A 21,154-nucleotide genomic window follows, 5' to 3' on the forward strand; every position below is an offset into this window, starting at 1 on the left:
TATTATTATTGCATGACACTTGTGATGGCACTTTGAAGAAGCTTCATTTTTTTTTTTCTTTATTTCAGTTATTATTTTAGAAATACAAATACAGTGCAAGTATATGTATAGCTACTGTTGTATTCCATGTACACACATATTTGATGTAAGAATCTCCTCCTTACAACAATTAACTTTCTTTTAAGAAAATCGTTGTCTATATGGTATATTTGGGTACATACTTACAGTAACACCAAATGCATTAAATGAATTCTAGGCTTGTTATTATGAAGGTGTGTCAGAAAACTGTTTGCAACAAAAGGTTTGTTTTATTTAAAACACTGTTCCTGCAAACTTTAGTGTAATTAGTTTATGGTTAGAAGGTAGTTCCACTGAATTTACAAATAAAAAAAATTAGCAGTTTGGTGTAACAAGTAGTTCATTAACAAAAAAGGAAGTGTATATGATTTTAGAAGTAAACTGTATTGAGGCAGTGATTCTTATGATTTTTGTTTGTTTTTCATTGGCTTGCTAATACAAAGTCTGTGAAAGCTGAAATTTGAAGTGGTTGTTAAATCAGATAATGATGAAGATGGTTTGTTTTTTCTTTAAATGTCACGGTTTTTCTTTCTGGCTGAGTGGGAATGAGAAAGTACAGCTGGGGTGAAACAATGAATTCACAGGAGTACTTGCTCACATGTATTTTAAGCGACTTTTTTTTTTTTTAATTTACAAGACTAAAGTGATTCTGAGCTTAACTCTGCAATTACTTTTTAAACTCCTTTTACACTGTTTAAACTAAAATTATGTTGGTTTGTTCCATGGTTAGAAAAAACCTGCCACATTCAGGGATTGTTCCCATGTGTTAAGCACAATAATTTCTAGGGAAGGTGTGAGACATAGGTCACTAACTGAGTTCCCAAGTGCTTGACAATTTCTTTTGAATTGCAGCTTTCAGAAGCATTACCAAAAATGTCTAATGTCTTTGAAATGACTTTTCTTTAACCAAATACTTCAACCAATTCCAAACTCCTTGTGTCATAGCAAAATCCAAGGTCAATCCAGGCATCTCGTTATGAAGTCAATAAAACAAAATGCACAGTAGAATTTTCATACAGAAGTACTTCACTGAATAAGACCTAATTAAAGCCAAATCTAAGCCAAGGGTAACAAGTACTGTGAAGTCATGGTTATGTCACAGAGGATCTTCAGAAGTCTTAGAAACACAGTTCCTATGTGCCATGAAACAGACAAGTTGGAAAGCCCACACTTGAGGTCTAGGATGAAGACTGCAGCCTGTTAGGGTAGTGTTTGGTGGGGTTTGTTTTGCGGATTTTTTTTTTTGGTTGGGATTTAGAATCATAGAATCGTCATGGTTGGAGGAGACCTCTAAGATCATCAAGTCCAACTGCAAACCTATCACTGCCAAGTCTACCACCAAACCATATCCTCAAGTACCACATCTACCCTTCTTTTAAATATCTCCAGGGGTGGAGACTCAACCACCTCCCTGGGCAGCCTGTTCCAATGTTTTTCCTAATATCCAACCTAAACTTTCCCTGGTGCAGCTTGAGGCCATTTCCTCTCATCCTATCACTCGTTACTAGGGAGAAGAGTCCGACCTCTGCCTCACTACAAACTCCTTTCAGGTAGTTGTAGAGAGCAATAAGGTCTCCCCTCAGCCGCCTCCTCTTTTTTCTGTTACTTAAATATAGCTTTGTCAGTTTTTTCTGAGAACTAAGCTGATTGTATTTTTCACTTTGTTCAATATTATGAATGCCAAATAGAGTAACAATCAAATTAGATACTGATTTCTTCCTGTTTCAACCATGTAGCCTTTCCTGAAGTTGTATAATATCTGTCAGCACAGATGTTGAGGCATGTTCCCTAGTGATGTAATATTGTAATGAATGATCCTATTAAGCTCTTTTTACATTTAAGATTTTAGTTTATGTAAATCATAGGACTTTCAGAGCAACTCTATGTTGTATCTTGTCACAATCTAATTGTAAATGTATTTCATATGTCAGAGGTCCTTTGCGAGTAGTTATGTGCACATCAAAATATAAAATATTACTGTGCATCTGCTTTTGGGAAAACAAAATTAGGTCCTCTTACTTTTAACCTCCCTTTCCTCTTTGTTGGGATGTAAGAGTTGTTTTATCTCCTGAATATTCTTTTAAAGATAAAAGGAAAGGTATCTTTTAGGCAGTGCAGAAAAGCTTATACTACAAATCTGTATCACTGTTTTTGATCTGTAAGTTAGGAATGAACAGATCATCTTGGTTTTAAAAACAGAGTCTCTTTAGCTGATGCATTTTATGTTCACTTCTTAGTGAGGTTTTGAGCTGGCCACGTGAAGTGGAATAGAGTACAGGTTATACGGTGGCATGGTGATGTGCAGAGTAGTGTTGCTCTTGCCTGTTCCTGTTTGAGTCCACTAAAAAAGGAAATCATTCAGAGTAGGTTCTAAAAATACAGCATGTTGTCTGGGAGCAGGAGTTTTAAGCAAGTTCTGAAAAATGCTAGAATTTCTAAATACTCAGTCTTGTTGAATACTATGTAACTCTCTGTAAATAATTGATTAGTTTCATTATTTTGTTGATAAATGAATTGGGTTCCATCACAATGTTTCATCTATATTTGTTTCTTAATGTTAAAATGGGCTGCTGCATCTGCTTAAATTGAAAGCAGGTACGTACAGCCTTTCTTAAACCATATGAGTGTTGACTTCTACCACAAAAAATTTCTAATAGTTAAAGAAATGGGTAAAACAACATTGATACTGTAAACTGTGAAACTTTAGATGCTTGGCTTTAAGCCTCAGTAGCTGGAACTGAGCTTATGAATTTACAGACCATGAGCAAGAGAGAAATGTTTATAAACCAGTATTGTTGTAACATTTCATTGTTACAATTATGCCCTAAAATTCTAATATACAATTACTCTTTCAGCAAAACCAGCAATGTACTCCAGAGTACATTGACTAATGTGTGACTGCCTGATGGCAACAAATACACTGGTTTGGTCTTCATTCTCTGTAAGATGTATTTCTATTTCAGTTAATCAAGGTGTCTGTCCTTTTTCTGGTTAAGCAATTAGTGTTGAAATGTGGTGTTCTTTTAAAAATGCATTATGGAAAATAATTTTGCATAAATATAATTTAATAATTGTATAAGGTAAAATTATGTTTTAGTGAAAGGCTGCTGAAAATATAAATTATCTTGCTGAAACACTGCAGTTTGAGAGGTTTTGTTTTACACTGTTTTACATGAGGATTTGTTGATTGTTTAACATTATAGTCAATAATCTATAGGACAAGAGCCATGTTTTCTGTGTATATAAGTTTCTGATTATTCACTTGATAAGGTATTGCTAAAGAAAACTTTTTCCATTTAAAAAAAATTGTTCTCTAATGATGTATTTCTGATGCATCTCATTTTACTCTCTAATTTTGTTAAATTTCCTTTGCCATTAAATAATCTGTTCTATTATTATTCTAAACCACTTACCCTTGATAGTCTGGTCAGTTAGGCAGATTAGCCACACAAACTGGATTGCTAGTCTAGGAAGAAGGTATGTATATACTTTGGATTTCTTTAAACTGAAAAAAAACCAAACAAACAAACCAACAACAACCCAAACCAGAGGCACTCCAGTTCTTCAACACTTCTAGCTGTTTCCTAGCAGTGTTGGTTTTATTTGCTGCTTATTCAATGCCAGAACAACTTTTCTCTTCAGTCCCTGTGATGTCTATATGGTAATTTCAGGGTCTTTTGTACACCAAATCTTCTCATCAACTCCAGTCAAGAAGTCTGCAATCAATCTGCTACAAACAAACAAACAAAAAAAACCCAAACAACAACAACAACAAAACCCCACAAGTTAAAGCAAGTTAAAACTTTGCAGTCATCGCAAAGTTCCATTTCAGCCACAGAAAACCTGGTGGTGATGAGATAAACGTAAGTTCTTGCTAAACCTGGTTAGATCAGGGAACTCAAAATTTCTTTATGGATATATATAAAAAAAATTCTGATACCAAAGATTTTGGGGGGAGATTTTAGGTTTAGGGGAGCAGGGAGGGTAGGGTTTTTGTGTTGTCCATTCCTAATTTGGGAAGGGAAGAAGGGATGGAAAGCTACTTGGCCTGGAGTATTACTGGAAAATGTCATAGCCTAGAAATGATGCAGTGTTGGTTGGGTTTTTTTTCTTTTTAATGGGGATGTTGTTACTATTTCCTTGCAAAATATTTTAAAAAATAAATTTTTAAAAAATTTTATCAATAGGTGGAACAGGAAGAAATCTAAGCTCATGTAAAACTTGTTATAAGGAGTGTTTGTTGATCATAGTGGGTTTTTTCTGTCTCTGAGCAGAAAACAATTAAATAGGCTATAGAAATGGGATGTTTCTCTTGCACTAATTGTCCAAAGAGAAATTGATCTTGGAAACTGAGGAGACAAATCAGTTATGTAGAGAGATGTCCACGTGGAAGAGAAAACGTTTTTGGAGAAGAATAATAGATGATGGAAAATGATGACTGAGTGGGTTATTGTCAGAATAAAAATGAACGGCAGTGTCCAAAAGTGAGCTGTGGTCACGTTTCCCTAAGTCTATGCTTCCACTGGCCTTTTATTTGACTGAGAAAATTTTGGGATCAGACTGGATTTAGTTAGTACGTTACATAACTTCAGCTGAAAGACAAGTATGTCTCTTGCGTACATTTTTGGCTAAATTTTTAACACAGTTAGGCTTCTAACGACTGCTTTAAAAGGAATATGTACCAGCAGGTGGAGCAAATAGATAAAAATGTTAAATGTTACAGTTCTACAGCCACATTTACTGTGACCAGCTTTTAAGACAAGTACAAAATTTTTGGGGGGATGATCTTACTAATTTTTGTAGAACATCACATATCAATGAAAAATGAAAACACTTTATCACTGTATCCTTCATTATGTAAAGGTAGAGGTAACTTTGAAGTCATGTGTTTATAATTGCTACGACGGAAACCAAAGGTTAAAAGGGAGGAAAAGGTACACAGTATTTGTACTCTGACACTTGGAGTTCTTGATCAGCCTTGAGTCTAAGGTGTCATAGATGCAGTGTAAGTATAATTCATAGGCCGTGTGGTCTAAATGGAAGAAATATTAATAGCGTGTAGTTTACCTAAATGAAAACCTACACCAACTAAATGCCAGTGTTACCTCTGCTTCTCATTAACCTGTACCTCCCTGCATCCTTCCTTTGGTTTTGCTCTCATAAATGCTCTGTTATAATTTGTAGTGGAAGAAGAGAACAAACACCCTGCAGGAAAAGATTGCTGCGAATGGAAGAAGTGGAACTGTTAAACAGGAGACCTCACACTTTCAGGAAATGCAACAGGACCTCATCCCTCCTAAGGTACGCTAACAACACGAGCTCTTTTCTGTTGTGATAACATGATAGGGAATCTGTTTACCAGTTGGTTACACTGGAGTTCAAAAGTACAAACATTTATAATTGGTAAGTTCTTGTGTAGTGTAACTGCAAGGTAAAATCTAAGGTGGGGCTTGTTTTCTCCAGAACTTGACACATTTGAATTTATCTCTGGATTTTTTTGGTCCATAACGCTCGTCTCGGAGGTAGCTGGAGGCTCGTATTGTACCAGTAACTTGCTCATTGGTGCCCAGTGCTAGTTTGACTTTTTTTTTTTTTTGTTTGTTTGTTTGAGAATTACTGGAAGGGGTATTTAATGGCTTTACTTGTCTGTCTGTCTTGAGTGTTAAGTGTGGCTGTGGTCCTGTAATGAGCTCTGTATGAATAGGTTGGCAGGACTTAATGAAAACGCATGGACTTATTTCACACTTCATAAATTTTCAAAATAAAAAGAGCATTTTTATATGGCTGCTTTATAAATACCTAAAACTGAGGTATACCAGGTTTTCCAGGCACCCTGTTTTAGAATGTTTTAAATACATGTTCTAAAAAAAGTTTTATGCAAATGGCATTTATGGAAGCAAACGGCGGCACGGGAAGGTTATATTCTGTGAGTCCCCAGTCCTCCGTCTCCTCGCCTTGCTTTTTTACAGATGGCAAGTGAACTCCTGCCGTGAGTTTGAAAACCATCTTTGACAGGTACCTGAGGTAGAGAGTAACTGAAGCTATTTACGTTCTTTTTAATTTTTATCCCAACTCATTTGCATTTTAGTAGACATTCACTTCAACAGACTGATATTTTTCTTTGAAATCGAAAAAACGCAGCTTGGCGTAGCAAATGCTCCACAAAGGTTACTGAGCCGCAACTTTCGCCTCGGTGGTGTGACTGGGCGCTGTGTGCGGGGCTGATGCCTTACTGCATTTTAACCCCTCGTGCCGATCAAGCGCGCTCTGCCGGATACCGCACGGCCGTGCCCCCGCCGCCCGCTCCCGCTGCAGCGCCGGACACCGGGCAGGGGAGCGCCAGCCCGGCGTTTCACCGAGGGGCCCCGTCTCCGGGCGGCGGGGCCGGCCGCGCTGCAGGGGCGCCTGGCGCGGCGAGCTGACCCCGGGACCGCTTCCTCGGCCCCGGCTGGGGCTACCCTTGCGGGGAGGGCAGGGGCGGCGGCGGCACTACACGTACCATGATGCTCCGCGCCGGGGCGGGCCGCGTCCCGCCGGCGCCCGCGCGGGGCCGTACTACAGGCCCCACAACGCCCCGCGCCGCCCGCCGGCTCCGCTCGGGGAGGCTGGTTCCTATTTAAATCCAGGCAGGGAGGAAAATGGCGGCGAGAGGCTGAGTGTGGGGGAGACGGGGAGAAGGAGACGTAGCTGAGCGTTGGCTCCTTTCCCAGGTGAGTGGGGTTTGGAGGGAGGGAGTAACGAGTGGAGGGAGGAGAGTTCTGGTTCTTGTTCCCCTGCTTCTAGCGCTGGGGTGGGACCGCGATGGGGGAGGGAGGGAGGGAGAGAGGGCTGCCCCTCGCCGGGGAAGGGAGCAGCCCGGGGCTGGCCCTGAGGGGCGGCTCTCCTTCCCCGCCTCTCGCCCCCCGCCCCAATATGGATGTGTCTCCCTGAGGGGAGGAGGAAGGGGAGCGTAGACGGGTTGCGTGTGAGGAGTAATTCTAAGGCTGGGGGTGCGGGGATTCCCAGGGCAGCGTGTAAATGCCTTTACCTCTCTCTACCCATTGTAACTTTAGTGCCGAGCGTAGTTAGACGGGGGCATTCCTGAGGCGGCGGCGGGGACTAGCGTGCCGAGCCGCAGGCTCCGTACCGCTGCGTGATGCGAGCTGGGCAGGGTGAGTTTGGGCGGAGGTGCCTCCTGTAGCAGCGAGGCTTGAGGTCGCTATGGATTTGTGCTCAGAAGCGCCTGACCCTGGGTTTCCCAGCCTGAGTAGAGGGGGTGTGTGGGTGAAATACCTGGGCTAGAATGGCCCCATCTGCCATTCATCTGGGCTTATCTGATACTGAGGCGGTTCCAAAGACCTTGTTATCTGCATTCTCCTCCTGATCATCCTGTACCCTCGGTAAGTTTCAGAGGTGACTTCTCTTGTCTCTGGTAATAAGAAAAGGGATGAAAAGTACTACAAATAAAAGGTGCGTTTCATGCCTCTTACCCATTTCTGCCTTGTAGCTGCAATGAAACTGTGCTGTTGAGGGATGGAGATGAGATTTTCTCCCCCCCCCCCGAGGTCACATACCACTGTAGGTGTTAGTGATTCTGGGGTATAAATGGGGTGAATATGGGTGGGGATGTTGTCTGAGGTTGACATAATTCCCAGAGTCCTCCTTGTTTGGTTTTAAAGTTGGTTCTGTTTCTGGTTTCTGCTCCTACTCTTACGCACAGTCAGGCTTTCTTTTAAAAGAGAAGCTTCCTACTTTGTCAGTTCATCCAGTGAGCACGGTTTAAATCAGTCTCTCTTATTCAGGTAGTATCTCCTTTCTCTTTAGGCTGTTTAAAAAAAAAATCTGATTCTGCCTTTAAATCTTTTATCTAAAAGTTAACAGAAAATATTATGTTGGATTCTATCTGGAATAACAAGACAAAACTGAAGCAAATTAGAATTGTGAGAGACAGTAATGTCTAGCTATGTAGTATCTATAATACAGTTAAAATAGACACTTAAGGTAGAACTCTAAGCTTGTTTTCACTATTGTAAAAATAAATATTTTCTCTTGAAATATTTCCTACTTATAATGAGCTGCTACACATGGGGCAAAGATGTGTGTTCTAAATATAAATACAAGAGAGTTTCATAATAACAAATAGTACCTGAGTGAAAGCCCCAGTGTAAGAGCTTGGGTTCAGAGGAAGCAGACAAAATTGTGGGTTGTTGTTGTTTTTTTCTTCTGTGTGGTTTTTGTTGTTTTTTTATTTTTTAACTAGACTGTGCATGTTAATGTACAGTAATTGTATTTACTGTTAGCAGTTGTAATGGGTGGTTTAACTGACTGTTCAGAATTTCATTCAACTCTGTTACTACTACTCTTTTTTTTTTTTTAAATAAATACCAATGGATTTGCTGCTGTGATATGAAGATAGAGGTTGGTGGACGGGGAAGTGATAGCAGACAGAATAAACCCAGTATTCAGCCTTGCTTTAAGTACCTTTCCTGATGACAGTGTGCTGTTTCCAGTTTGCTTTTATTTGGCATATGAGTTGTTTGGGGTGTGGGTGGGTGGGTGTTGTGGTTTTTTTGGTGGTGTTTCCCCCCCACCCCCATTTGAAACCTCTGTTCATCCTGGCTTTGGATTTATTAACTTGGAAGCTCACATTTTCTGCTTATCAATTTTTTGCATAGTGTTACTGAGACTAATGGATAGTTGAGACAAAATGCAGTGTAGGAAGGAGAAGGAAATCTGTTTTACAATAGAATGTTATCTTTTGATCGTGGGCTTTTTCATTAATAATGGACAAGAAATCACCGTCAAAACCTTAAAGATTAATTTCTATGTTACAGTTGCATAGTGGTGTTTCTTTTTTTTAAGAAGCCTGAGAAAGAAAGGATGTCTTGGTTATATTTGTCTGCAAAATCAAGCCATTGGTAGCATGTAAAATGATATTGGACACTACAGTCTGACACTGGAGGTTGCTTCAACTCCTGCATTTAAATGAGCCTCCCTCGAAGAGGTGATCTTGAATGACTGTATGATACAGGATATTCTGCATTAATGTTTGTGGTCATGAGTATTTAGAAATATCTTAAATATTCTTTCGACTTGGTTTTTATACTAAAAATGGAGGGGAGGGGAAGGGGAAGAATAGTATTCTTTATGCCAAGGATATGAGAGGGTGGTGAAGAATATTTATACCTGAATGCTGGGGCAGCATGCCTGTGTGCTTTTTTTTCTCTGGCTAGATCTATTGATGTTTCTAAATGTAGCATATTAGGGAAGAAGCAATTGTGAAAGAATTTGACTGCTACCAGTTTAAATCTGCTGTGGAATATATTTCCACTCTGATTTTGTATCCTGCATTCAGCTAAGAGAAGGTACATAAATTCCTTTTTTACCCCATGTAAGTGGGAGGTACACTTCAGATGGACCCTATTACTTTAATAAAACTTTAAATTAGTGACTTTTAGTTGACAGCTATCAAAAAGCTGATTGTCTTTGAAGTGGAACAAAATTAATTTGCCTCCAAATTCAGTCTCATGAGGGATCTTTAGTCTTTGGTGTGCAGCGTGTGGAATTATTGTTAGTGAGGTTTTATGCTTTTTTAGGTGTAGACGCACATTATTCTCTTATGTTTTCTAGAGCCAGCCCTACTTCTGACATTGTACGCAGGTAAGAAAAAGGCAGTTGTTTAAGACAGCATGCTATTTAAATTAGAAGGAGAGGTGGCAAGGGGGCCACCATTGGCTTTACTGCTGATTATGCTTATAACCTGGAAAGTCAGGCTTGTTACCTGTTATGATAAGCTTAGGATATGGTCTAAGTCACTTCTGAGGTTGTGACTTCTTTTGCAATATACTAGAAGAGAGGAGATGATAAGGTCAGCTCTATAGGTAGAGCTATCTATCTATCTACCTACCTTTAAATATTCCCTGACTTTATGTGGTTTTTGTGTGTGTGGAGTTGGGGTTTTTACAGCACTGGTTTGGTTTTGGTTGTGTCCCCACCCCCACTGTTAAATGTGAGCCTGTTCAGGTCAGGTGTAGTTAAACTGTTTGTCAAACAGACTTTGTTAGGTTATGGATCATTGCCCGATTAGAAATTTTATTTTAAAGGCTTACTTACCATCAAGTGAAGTTCTTTTTTGAAGATTACAAACATGGACAGTGTCACGACTTGAAGTCTAAAACCATCATAACTGCATTTTATGGATGAGATTGTTCTAGAAATCTGAAAACACTGTAAAAGTTCTCCAGAAAATGTTGTAATTGTTAGGTCAGGGCAAGCAGTTTTTCATCAAAGTTGTTACACATGTGGCTAAACTACATAGCAGTTTTACCCTGATTTATCAGGTGCACCTGAAAATGGGGGAGGAGGGAGAAGAGGAGGGCTGCAGAACAATATAACTGTTATACTGCTAGCCATAATGACTAGCACCTGGATTAGCCTTGGCTGAGTATGAGGTTTTGTCACAAAGCCTGAACCCTTTACTGTTTCCACACTTCCGTGCATGTCAAGATATGTCAGAGCCATGGAATGAGATAATTTAGTATTGCAGGTATATGTAGAAGGCCTTTTAGAGGCACATTTTCAAGGTAGGTTTGTATATATAGTTGCATGGAATATTCTCTATGTGACTTCTGAGTTATGAAGTTTTTTTTTTCTCCTTCTGTTCTCTGCTGCATGGAAGTGAGAAAATGAGTTGTCTGCCTTTTTCAAAGGCAACACCAAAACAGGTTGCATGGCTAAAAATGTTTAATATAATGTGTTTCCCTTGGGTAGTTGTAGCCTAACACTCTTCCCCCTGCCCCCTTGGCACTGGTAGGAGGGGGACTGAGTGGAAGAGGGCAGAAAGAAAAGGCAGAAGTACCTTTTATCTCCCTGGTCTCAGAGGCTGTAAGGCTATTTAATGTATGGATGAAACCTGCTCTTTGGGATTGGCTTTGTTTGCCTAGAATCTCCACAGGGCTACATGTGTGCTTTTTCTTGTGAACTTTTAGGTGAGGGGGAATAGAATGTGACATGTATTTAGTGATTCCAGTAGCTTTTCTCAGCAAACACAAATGGTAAAAATGAAGTTTTCTGGAGTATTTTATCATTAGGTCATACAAACATGTTTTTGAATGACACTGTAAACATCAAAGAATTAAGAGTGGACTGTGTTCCCTTCAACAAATACAATTAGTTCTTAAATTGTTTCTAATGAAAATCTTTTTCAAGGTCGTCTTCAACTTGGGTTTTACTCTATTTACAAATACATGCAGAAGACTAGTGAGTGTGGGAAAGGAAAGAAAAAGTGACCCTAAGGGAAACCACCCAGGCTCGAGAAAAGCAAGCCAAAATCTGTTGTCTAAAGACTATCTGCCAATTGTCTTTGCTGAAAAAAAAACCCAGCTGGCAGATTAGGTGTTTGCCTGCCACTTTCAGTGCTTCCTTGAAAGCTTACCCAGTTTTTTTAATGTTAAGCATTTTGTTTCAATGCCAGTGTTTGTCTGGGTCATGTGTGCAACAGAACTGTAACGCAGTACCTTCTTTTTTTATTAAGGCAACGGTAGCAAAACTGTTAATTCATATATTGCACTCCTTCCAAGTGTATTCGAACACCCATTTGTCTTTCTAGCTGATCACAAGCTAGATAAGACTTCAGTGTCACCACTCTGTGTCTAGGGAAGCATCTCTCTTCCTGTTACTGAAGCAAGTTGCAGGTATAGTTGTGGTGATATCATGCGATGCTGTATTAAATTTATGTTCTCTTGGAGGTAAGAGGATCACCTTTTATATGACCATAGATGTGCTAAATATCCTTCTTTATATTCCTTAACAGGTAATTTTGAACTTCAAAGGAAAAATACAGCTTTATTCCAGATTTTATAGTATGCTTTTATAAACAATTTAAGTAGTATCAAATGCTTGTCATTTTTACCTAATGAAGACGGAGTATAAGAGCTTTAAGGCAAAGGATCCATCATAACGCTGAACATGAAACTTTTAAAAGTGATTATAAGTGGGTTTTCTTCATTATGAAAGCCTTTATGTTAAGTATGTTGGCTGTATCATAACTAAGTCAATGCATTTCAGGTAATGCATTAAAAATGCGAACTGTGCTGTCCCTTCTGGGCTTTTGTAATATTAAGTCATCTAACATCAAGTCCCCGAGAAGGAGTTGGTGGAGATCTAACAACCAACCAACCACCCGTCAATTCTTGATTCTTTTAAAACAGACATGGAGATTTTAAACTCTTGGGTTTTTCTTTTTTTTAGAACGCTGAACTTCATAACTGTTGTGACAAACTTGAGAATTAGTGTGTGTGTGTGTGTATTTTTTTTTTGTTAAAGCTATAACTTGCTGATAATGTTCCCAATCTACCAGATGGTGCAATATTGAAATCTGTTAGCAATGGGTTGCATGGCAAAATCAAGCAGACTGTTTCTTATCCCATGCTTTTCTAAACTGCAGAAAGTGAGTAGGTAAATATATATACTTGTTCCGCAAGGACAATGCAAAGCTGGCTCACTAGCACTGGCTGCTGCAAAACCACTGTTGCAGTTCTCTTATAGTCTGTTTTGAGAGTCATCTCTTTATTAAAGACTTAAAAGAACAAGAGCATAATCTTGGGAAGAAATGTCAAAAATAGCTCAAGTGTTTCTGATGTTTCACTATGCCAAAGAATGACTAAGCGATGGAAGCTTACAGTAGTGCTGTACTTTTTTTTTCTTTCCCTCTCCCCATTTTGCGCATCCAAAAATCTCTGAATCTTTGTTTTTCTATGTCTTAAGCGGGTCTGTTACTGCTCTGAGCTCTAGCTAGAGCACAAGGTATGAAGTGTTGTAGCATAAGACTAAGCAGCTGTTTCTACCTTATATTGGCAAACTCTACGTTGGTAAGCTCTAAGGGTGCTATTTTACTATTTAGTTTATATGTAAATATGTAAAACGTCCTCACAAGATTTTTATTTACAAAATCTCTCGTATATAGATGAGCTGCTTTCTTGACTTGCATAAGCAGTAGTTAATTTTTTTCTTTTAGACCTCTTATTGTTCTTTTTTTAAAAGACACTTAAATATTGCTGTAGGTGTAGAAAGGAACCTTTCTAGACTGCATGGGTTTAATGTTTTGTTGTTAGTGCCCACTGGCCAAATATTGGTGAGCTGAGTCATTTACATATAGATAATGGTGTGAAGTCAAGTCCAGCTTCCAGTGCTGATTCAGCATGAAACATTTGGTTATAGAATCACATATGAACGGACTTGCTCAAAGTACATCAGTCAGCTGCTAGTTAACTCTTACATGAATGGTCTCGGAAATCATAGATGACTTCCAAATGCTTTTTTAGTTAGCATGAATCGGGGAAGTCTCTAATAAAATGCAGTTAGAAGTTGTTATACATGCATGCCGAAGAACAAAAAATTGCTCTATATACTTTATCTGTGGTTACTTCGTGCCCTGCCTCACTGAAACTTCCTGAAGTGATAGAACAGGTAATGGAGCAGGGAGTGGGTTGGGTGGCTTTTGTTGCTGTATCTTATTAATGGAAGGATTAAGCAGATGGCAGAAATAAACAATTTACTTTCTGAAAAAAAAGTAAATGCATGTTCCTTAATCCAGTGTTTTGAGGAAACTTTTTGTTGTTCGGAACAGTCAATCGAGGGGACTGCTGGTCTGGAGAGCTAAAACCTAAAGCAAAGGTAGCATTCTCCTGGTTTTGCCTTGTGCGCTCAAATTGTAATTCTAACACCTCAGCAATTGCCCTATGGAGGTATTAACATCTTAACATTGCTGGTTTTGTCAAATACCTGAGTTGTGTTTTCATCACATTCCCTGGAGGCTAGTGAGCCCCAGGAAAAGGGAAGCCTCTGTGCTGCATGTGTTTTGCTATGCTATGTGTGTGAGTGGGTGGCAGCTAATGTAGCCTACTTGGATAAACTTTTTTCTAAAACTTTTTAGACAACTGCTGAGAGGGTACACATATGTGTGTCCTGGTTTCAGCTGGGGTAGAGTTAATTTTCTTCTTAGTAGTTGGTACAGTGCTGTGCCTTGGACTTAGTATGAGAATAATATTGATAACACACTGATGTTTTTGTTTTTGCCAAGTAGTGCCTACACTAAGTCGAGGACTTTTCAGTTTCTCATGCTTTACCAACTGAAAAGGCTGGAGATGTACAAGAAGCTGGGAGGCGGCACAGCCAGGACAGCTGACCCAAACTGGCCAAAGGGATGTTCCATGCCATGTGATGTCATGCTCAGTAAATAAACTGGGGGAAAGCTGGCTGGGGGGCCGCTGCTTGGGAACTGGCTGGGCATCGGTTGTTGAGTGGTGAGCAGTGGCACTGTGCATCACTTGTTTTGCACGTTCTTTTCTGTCCTATTAAATTGCCTTTATCTCAACCCATTAATCTTTTTTTTTTTGGCCCTGATTCTCTCTGCCACCCCACTGCGGGGAGGGGAGTGAGTGAATGGCTGCATGGTGATTAGCTGCCTGCCGAGTTAAACCACAACAGTGTGTGTGCACACGCAAAATCAATCAGTATGTGGAAGTTCTGTATTGTTTCTTGGAAGCTTATGGGAGAATAGTAAAGGTTCAAAAAGTAATTCGTTACTCCTGTTCACAATGGTGACTTTAAAATGGTTATCCATTCTTAGAAGCTTAAGGAGGTGATTTAAAACAAAAATTTGCAACTTCTTTTTTGCCAGTGACTGGTAGATTTTTTCAGACATCTTCCTCTATATTAACTTTTTTCCCCATAAAGGCTGGGCTAAAAGGGTTAGAAGTAAGGAATTATAGCTTGTGTTGCAATTCCTTTTGTGCTTTTTCCATCTTTGCTGCTGCAATGGACTAAAGCAGATACAGCAACATCTTTTGTTGTAGTACCAGCTTGGTTTTATCTTCTCTGGAAGCCTTTTTGATGTTCAGGGTGGGAATTTCTGGCTCAATGGACAGACCGCAGCATATGGCCTACTAGAGGACCACACTTAGGTACTGTTGTTAGGTGCGCATGGATTTTTAATCCTTTTAACCATTACTTATAAAATGCCATTGCTTGGCTCAGTTATAACTATTAAGTGCTATAAGAGAGATTCCTGATGTCTTTAACTAGTTAAGAAGGAGGTTGAAAAATATTTGCTCTAAGTCGTACTCTGTTGTACTACATAGATAGCTCTAAAGGCAACAAAAGCAAGAGTACTTTATATGCAGATTGTTCTCTTGATTAAAATGGAACAAAACCAGCACCTCTGTTAACCTAGAATGTCCATTTGACCCCCCCCTTAAGAGGAAGGCAGATCTTCTGATTGGTGGACAGAAAACTGGAAAAAAAAGAAGCATCTGCACTGGCTGGAGTAGCTTTTGAATGCTTTTGTATTACAGCTGTGGGTTTTCTGTTGAAGCCCCTAATCTTTTAGTGATGCATGTTCGTAGCTCATAAACAAGACTTGTAGAGGTGAGGTGTAGAACCTGTGCTAGCAAACTTACCAGACTTGTACTGGCTGTGTTAGATATCATAAGAAGGTAGTACGGGTGACGAGTGGGATCCAGTGAGATGTAAAGTGAGTGGAGATTCGACGAAAGTGAGCGAGAACCATCACTTGATAGGGACAGAATAGCTTACATTGTCATCCACTGTATTTTCTGCTCAAATGTACAGCTACAAGGTAGGTTATCCTGAACTGCTTTGTTTTCTTTTGCTCTCTGACTGTAGCTGGGCCTCAGATGACCTCTATCAAGTGATTAATATGTCGTATGATAATATTTCAGATGGGCCAAGCAATACTTTTGACATATGAGCGAAGTTTCTCCCCCCCCCCCCCCCCCCCCCCCGCCCCCGACCTTAGCACTGCTTTATGTCAATGAAACTTTTGCTTAAACTAAAGATTCCGTCTAGGCAGAAGTGTAACGTTTGAGCTGTATACTTGAGAAGGCTTTTTAAAAATATGTTAAAGCAGTGGAAATTTCCAGGCATCACCAAACAAAAAAAAGTTTGAAGTTCTGGTCTAATAACTGCTTTGCAAGAAGAGAGAAATACGAAAGGGAACCGCAGACATTCTGGATGTCAGCCTGCAAAATTTTCCACTATTTCTTTTAATAACATGCAGGCATGCTTATATTGCTGGAATTTCAGTTAGGAGTCTCATTTTGACGGAAACTTCAAGCTATTTGGTGAGCAAATGCTCCCTGAAAATGAATTGTCAAGAAAAAAGTTATTGTAAGAATGTGCGTAAACCACTCCCATGCTGGATATCTATTACTGATTATATTAATTTTGCCTTCAGTTTCTTGTTTTACAGTTTGTTAACTGTTACTATTACTAGATGATCACTGCCAGGTGACAATCCATCTCTTCTTGCTTCCGATAGTAATTCTAGACTAACATTTCCAATAAGGGCTGTATGTTGCTAAACTAGAAATCTTAATTGTATCTTTGATACAGTAAAGGAAGGAAAGACATTGGGAAACATATCCTGTTCTAAGCATATTCTGTTGTAAAACAGTTAACTTTAGAGCCTATTTAATGGTTATTTATAAAATTATTGTAGCTTCAGATGCATTGGTGAAAATCAAACTGAGGGGATCTACAGGTTCAACCTCATTTATCTACCTTGAAGCTCTTTTCTGTGTAAGTTCTTCTTGTTTACCAAAAGGCTCCCTGACCTTTCTCCAAGATCTAGAGGACTCTGTACTTTGAATGTGCCTTGTCTTTCTGTCACTACAGATATTTATTTTTGACTTACGCTCTTTTGGTTTAGGTTTAGGGCCTAAACCGTCCTTTATAAAATGGGTTGAGGGGTTGTTTTTGCTTAAACGCTGGGCTGGGAGCTAAGGTGGTACACTGTGCAAGAAGCAAGCAACATCGCAACAAACTGACTTCTTTCCAGTATTAATTGAAAATATGAAAACAGAACCCTTCAGATGCATTCCCATGGAACACTGCCTTTCCAAGGCAGTGTGGTATACTTCCACAACTGCTCAAGCCAAGTCAGGGCTACTGGGTGTCCTTTCTGATACCTCTCTTCCCCTTGCTCTGGGTCTGGGCCCGGGCCCCTTACAGTTAGTGAACAGATTTAATTCAAAATTGTCCATTCTCTCCCTCCCACCAACAAAAAACCCTGAACCCCAAAACCAAAGAAAACCACCCAGACAACTTCTGGCTGCTGGCATACCCCTAGTTGCAGGAAATATCAGTACTAGTGCAAGGGAATGGGTGGGATGAGATGGGACTAGAGCAACACAGTCTATCAAAATTTAAACTGGATGGATTTCCTGTAAGACTCTATTCCTGATACAAATGTGTTATAGAAGAGACTCAAGTGTCACCTGGGTGTAGGAGAAATTCAGCACCCTTGTCTACCTTGGGGTGTAACTAGAAAGAGTTGGTGGAGTTACTAATTATGTATTATTGCTGGTAGTTCCTCACCTGTTGTATCTGCATTGGAAAACTAACTTCACTTAAGTCAATAGGAATTAAGTTAGATATATTGATATATTAGTTATTATAGAGATATTATTAAGTTAGATATATTGAGTGCTGTTGAGAAACCTGCAAACATTTAATATGTATTTGTTACTAGCATAGCGCATATACATATTGCTGAGCAGAATAACCTGCTGAAAGGTGTAAGCACTGCAATAATTCTATTCTGGGTAAATCAGTCTATGAAATGAATCACTTTAGTTTTGACTCAGATCATCAGCAACCCCATGCTACTGGGTCTCGGGTTGAACGATTTTTAACAGGCCTTAATATGATTGGCCTTTTCTGCTGGTTTGAGTTTAAGAAAAAGATGGGTTTTGAATATATTAGTTTTTGTTATGAATTACTTTTTAATTGTTCGTTTCTCCTATGCTGTTGTGATTAGAGGTCCTTCATAGGTGGTAAGGGACTTCATGGTTACTAGGTTGAGGCTGAGGACTAAGAACGCTGTTTTAACTGCAGCTGGCAACTAAGCCCCACCCAGCTGCTTGCTCACCTCCCCCCAGTGGGATGGGAGAAAACTCCTGGGTTGAGATAAAGACAGTTTAACAGGGAAAGCAAAAGCCATGCACACAAGCAAAGCAAAAGAGGGAATTCATTCACCCCTTCCCAGCGGCAGGCAGGTGTTCAGCCATCTCAGGAAGGCAGGGCTCCGTCACACGGAACGGTGACTTGGGCAGGCAAACGCCATCACTCCCAACGTCCCCCCTTCCTCCTCCTTCCCCCAGCTCTATACGCCGAGCATGACATCACCTGGTGTGGGACGTCCCTGGGGTCAGTCGGGGTCAGCTGTCCCAGCCGTGCCCCCTCCCAGCTCCTTGTGCTCCCCAAGGCCACTCGCTGCTGGGGTGAGAGGCAGCAAAGGCCCTGGCTCTGTGTAAGCCCTGCTCAGCAGGAACGACAACACCCCTGTGCTATCAGCCCTGTTTCCAGCACAAATCCAAGCCAGAGCCCCACACTGGCTGCTGTGAAGAATATTAACTATCTCAGCCAAAACCAGAACAAGCAGTAAAGAACTTCAAAAGCTGGTGATGCTTGTTTCTAAATGAGCTTGCAGAGTAGATTGATAATACTTGGCAGCATTTATAGAGTCAGTGCTTAATAATCTGTAGTGGAGCTGTCACTTAAGTTCTAACTTTCACTTCCACAAAATCCAGGTTAAACTTTTTTGTCTGAAGATTTTTTTAAATGGAGACAAACAGAAGCGGAGGGAAGGACAGTACAGAACAAGTTTTGTCTACAGCTATGTCTTATTTTATACCAAAAGTGCCTTTCATGTCTAGGTCTAGATAGTTTCCAAAGTTAACCTGTAGAGCTAGGCCAAAATAAACAACTATGTGCAAAACTGAAGACAAATTATTGTACTCTGATAAAAGGTATGTTTACTGTGGGAAGCTGTTGCTAAATGGAAACATATTCAATGTCCATATGAACACCTGTTCAAAAGGAATCTGTCAATGCCTGTACGCAGATTGACAGGACACGGGTCAATTTGGAAAATGGCCATCTTACCTGCAACTTCACAGAAGTAATGGGAGAAGTGGCACATAACAGTAATTTATGTAATCAGTCTCAAATAATACTTCTTTGAGCCAAGGTGGCAAGTGTTTCTAGACCTCCAAGAGCAACACAGCTGAACCCTTTTGATTGGTAATTGCACTATTACACACAGTTGCCAAAATGATTGATGTTTTTTTGGATTTAGGGCCCTGTTGAATGTCTGCTTAGTATTGTCTGGGAACTTTTTTTCTGTTTTCTGTCTACCTTTAGGTTACAGTTATGGGTGCAGGAGCTCCTTGGCCAGGTTTCAGGGCGAGGACTTGACTGACTGAATTAACTGTGGACCAGACTCTTTAGATTGGAGTGTCCAAAAGCCTGTTTTAAAGTGTATGACTTCACTTCTAACTGTGATTAACTCTTAGCTGACACACAGATTCCACCAGTATGGAGGTTATGATAAGGGCAAACCCATGAAGTGAGCTGACTTTGAGAGTCAGAGCGGTCCTAACCCTTGTTTCTAATTAGAATACACGTATGTTTTACCTATAATAGAATCTCTTGAACATCATCAAACTCTGAAACTTATGATTGGCCTTTTCTGCTGGTTTGAGGTTAAGAAAAAGATGGGTCTTGAAACTGCAGTTTAGTTTTAAAGTGAACTTTAATGTCTGACTGCTAGGTTGTTATAATTAACTGTCTTAATCTGTTAATTAATTTTGTCTTTAAACAGAAATGGTTCTACTGAACATTTCTGTTAACTAGCACTCTTAAATTCTAGATGTTTCATTTTTATTGCTTTTTCAGTAATGATTCACCTTTTTCTTCCTCTTTCAGAGCTCACAAGAACTAGTGTCATGCTATGTAGAGAAAAACTCTTTGGGGCAACACTATTCTGTAGTGCAAAGTTGGTTTGAAAGTTTACTCAAGGTGATGAGGTTGCACAGGTGAGACTGAAAATATTCTAGCATTCAAAAATAATCCATTGTGCTCACATTTTGCATTAAGCTTGACATAGCAGGGCTCCATAAAGTCTATTTATATTGGAGAATCTGAGAAAAGACAATAAACTTTCTTCATTATGTGCTATTGCAAGGTTTCTTCAGTAGATTCATTTCCTGCACCAAGGACTGCTCTCTGGATTAACACACTGAACAGCTTCAACTTCCAGTAGTGCATTATTATAGAGTACTTTAACTCTTGCGCTGTGTGGACTTGTATAGCCTTAGTCGCTTGTATTCATAGATAGTTTTCAATGTCTATCAGGGCACTGCCGGTTTTTTTAAATAATTCTTAAAAAAATCTGGTAACTTCCTCCTTAAATAGTAATAATAATATCGGGTAGATGCACTTATTATGGATCTGTTGCACCAGATTGGTGGTGTCAGCTGAGGATGTACCACATTTGTGGTGGTGTTACTATGGCAACTGCCTTCTAAGAGCTGTCTCAAGGTCACTCATCAGTTGTAGCCTGGAGTGTTTGCTGCTTAAGCAAAATATCTACACCAAACAATTCAGGAAATGATTGTTCTGCTTTGAGAAAGCAACAATAGGGATGCAAAGCAGTATTTTATTTTTGGATTGAGGGAAAGGAAATTCTCTTTTATTACATATGTCTGTCAGATATTTGAAGGCTCTTGGATTCATTGAGGGGTGGATTTTAGTTGAAATGTAAATCATAAGTAATCTAGTATCAATGGTGTGAAATCGTCTTATTTAAAAGCAAAACAAAAAATAGAACCTGTAGAAGCTGAAGAACTTGAATAAAAATTAGTGACCAAGGCTGAAGGTTATGGTGTAAAAATTAAGCCTACACTGGTGAAAATTTAGACAAGATGCTGAAACTTGTGCTGAGTTGAGAATTCAGAGCTTCTTATACTTGAGGGCTTTTTGTGAGACATCCAGATGCATTCTTGCATCTAAATCCTTGTGGATGTAGTTAGAGAATGTCAAATACACTTAGCAGCATTTTCAGTCCAATGCACCATCATTCAGAGAGAAGGCTAGCGAAGGGGTTGTTCACAAAGTTGATTTTGTCTGAGGTTACAAGAGATTCTATTATACTACATGCATAAAATTGAACCCACTATACAAAAACTTGATTAGAATGACAAAGTGCTGTTCCCTTGGTTTGGATAGTTACCTG

The 21,154-nt window shown here is 39.7% G+C and overlaps 1 protein-coding gene across 7 annotated transcripts in view; it reads left to right on the top strand.

Moving 5' to 3' along the window:
* Nucleotides 1-6,676: 6,676 nt before the first annotated feature.
* NCOA3 (nuclear receptor coactivator 3) overlaps nucleotides 6,677-21,154 on the top strand; it is an 88,199-nt gene continuing 73,721 nt past the window's right edge. For all 7 annotated transcript variants that reach the window (XR_012663060.1, XM_075109207.1, XM_075109209.1 and 4 more), the window contains exon 1: nucleotides 6,677-6,788. The gene's annotated coding sequence lies outside the window, so the exon portion shown is untranslated. The remainder of the gene's footprint in view (nucleotides 6,789-21,154) is intronic.

Source organism: Phalacrocorax aristotelis, chromosome 13, assembly GCF_949628215.1.
Source record: "Phalacrocorax aristotelis chromosome 13, bGulAri2.1, whole genome shotgun sequence".
Taxonomy (NCBI): Eukaryota; Metazoa; Chordata; class Aves; order Suliformes; family Phalacrocoracidae; genus Phalacrocorax; species Phalacrocorax aristotelis.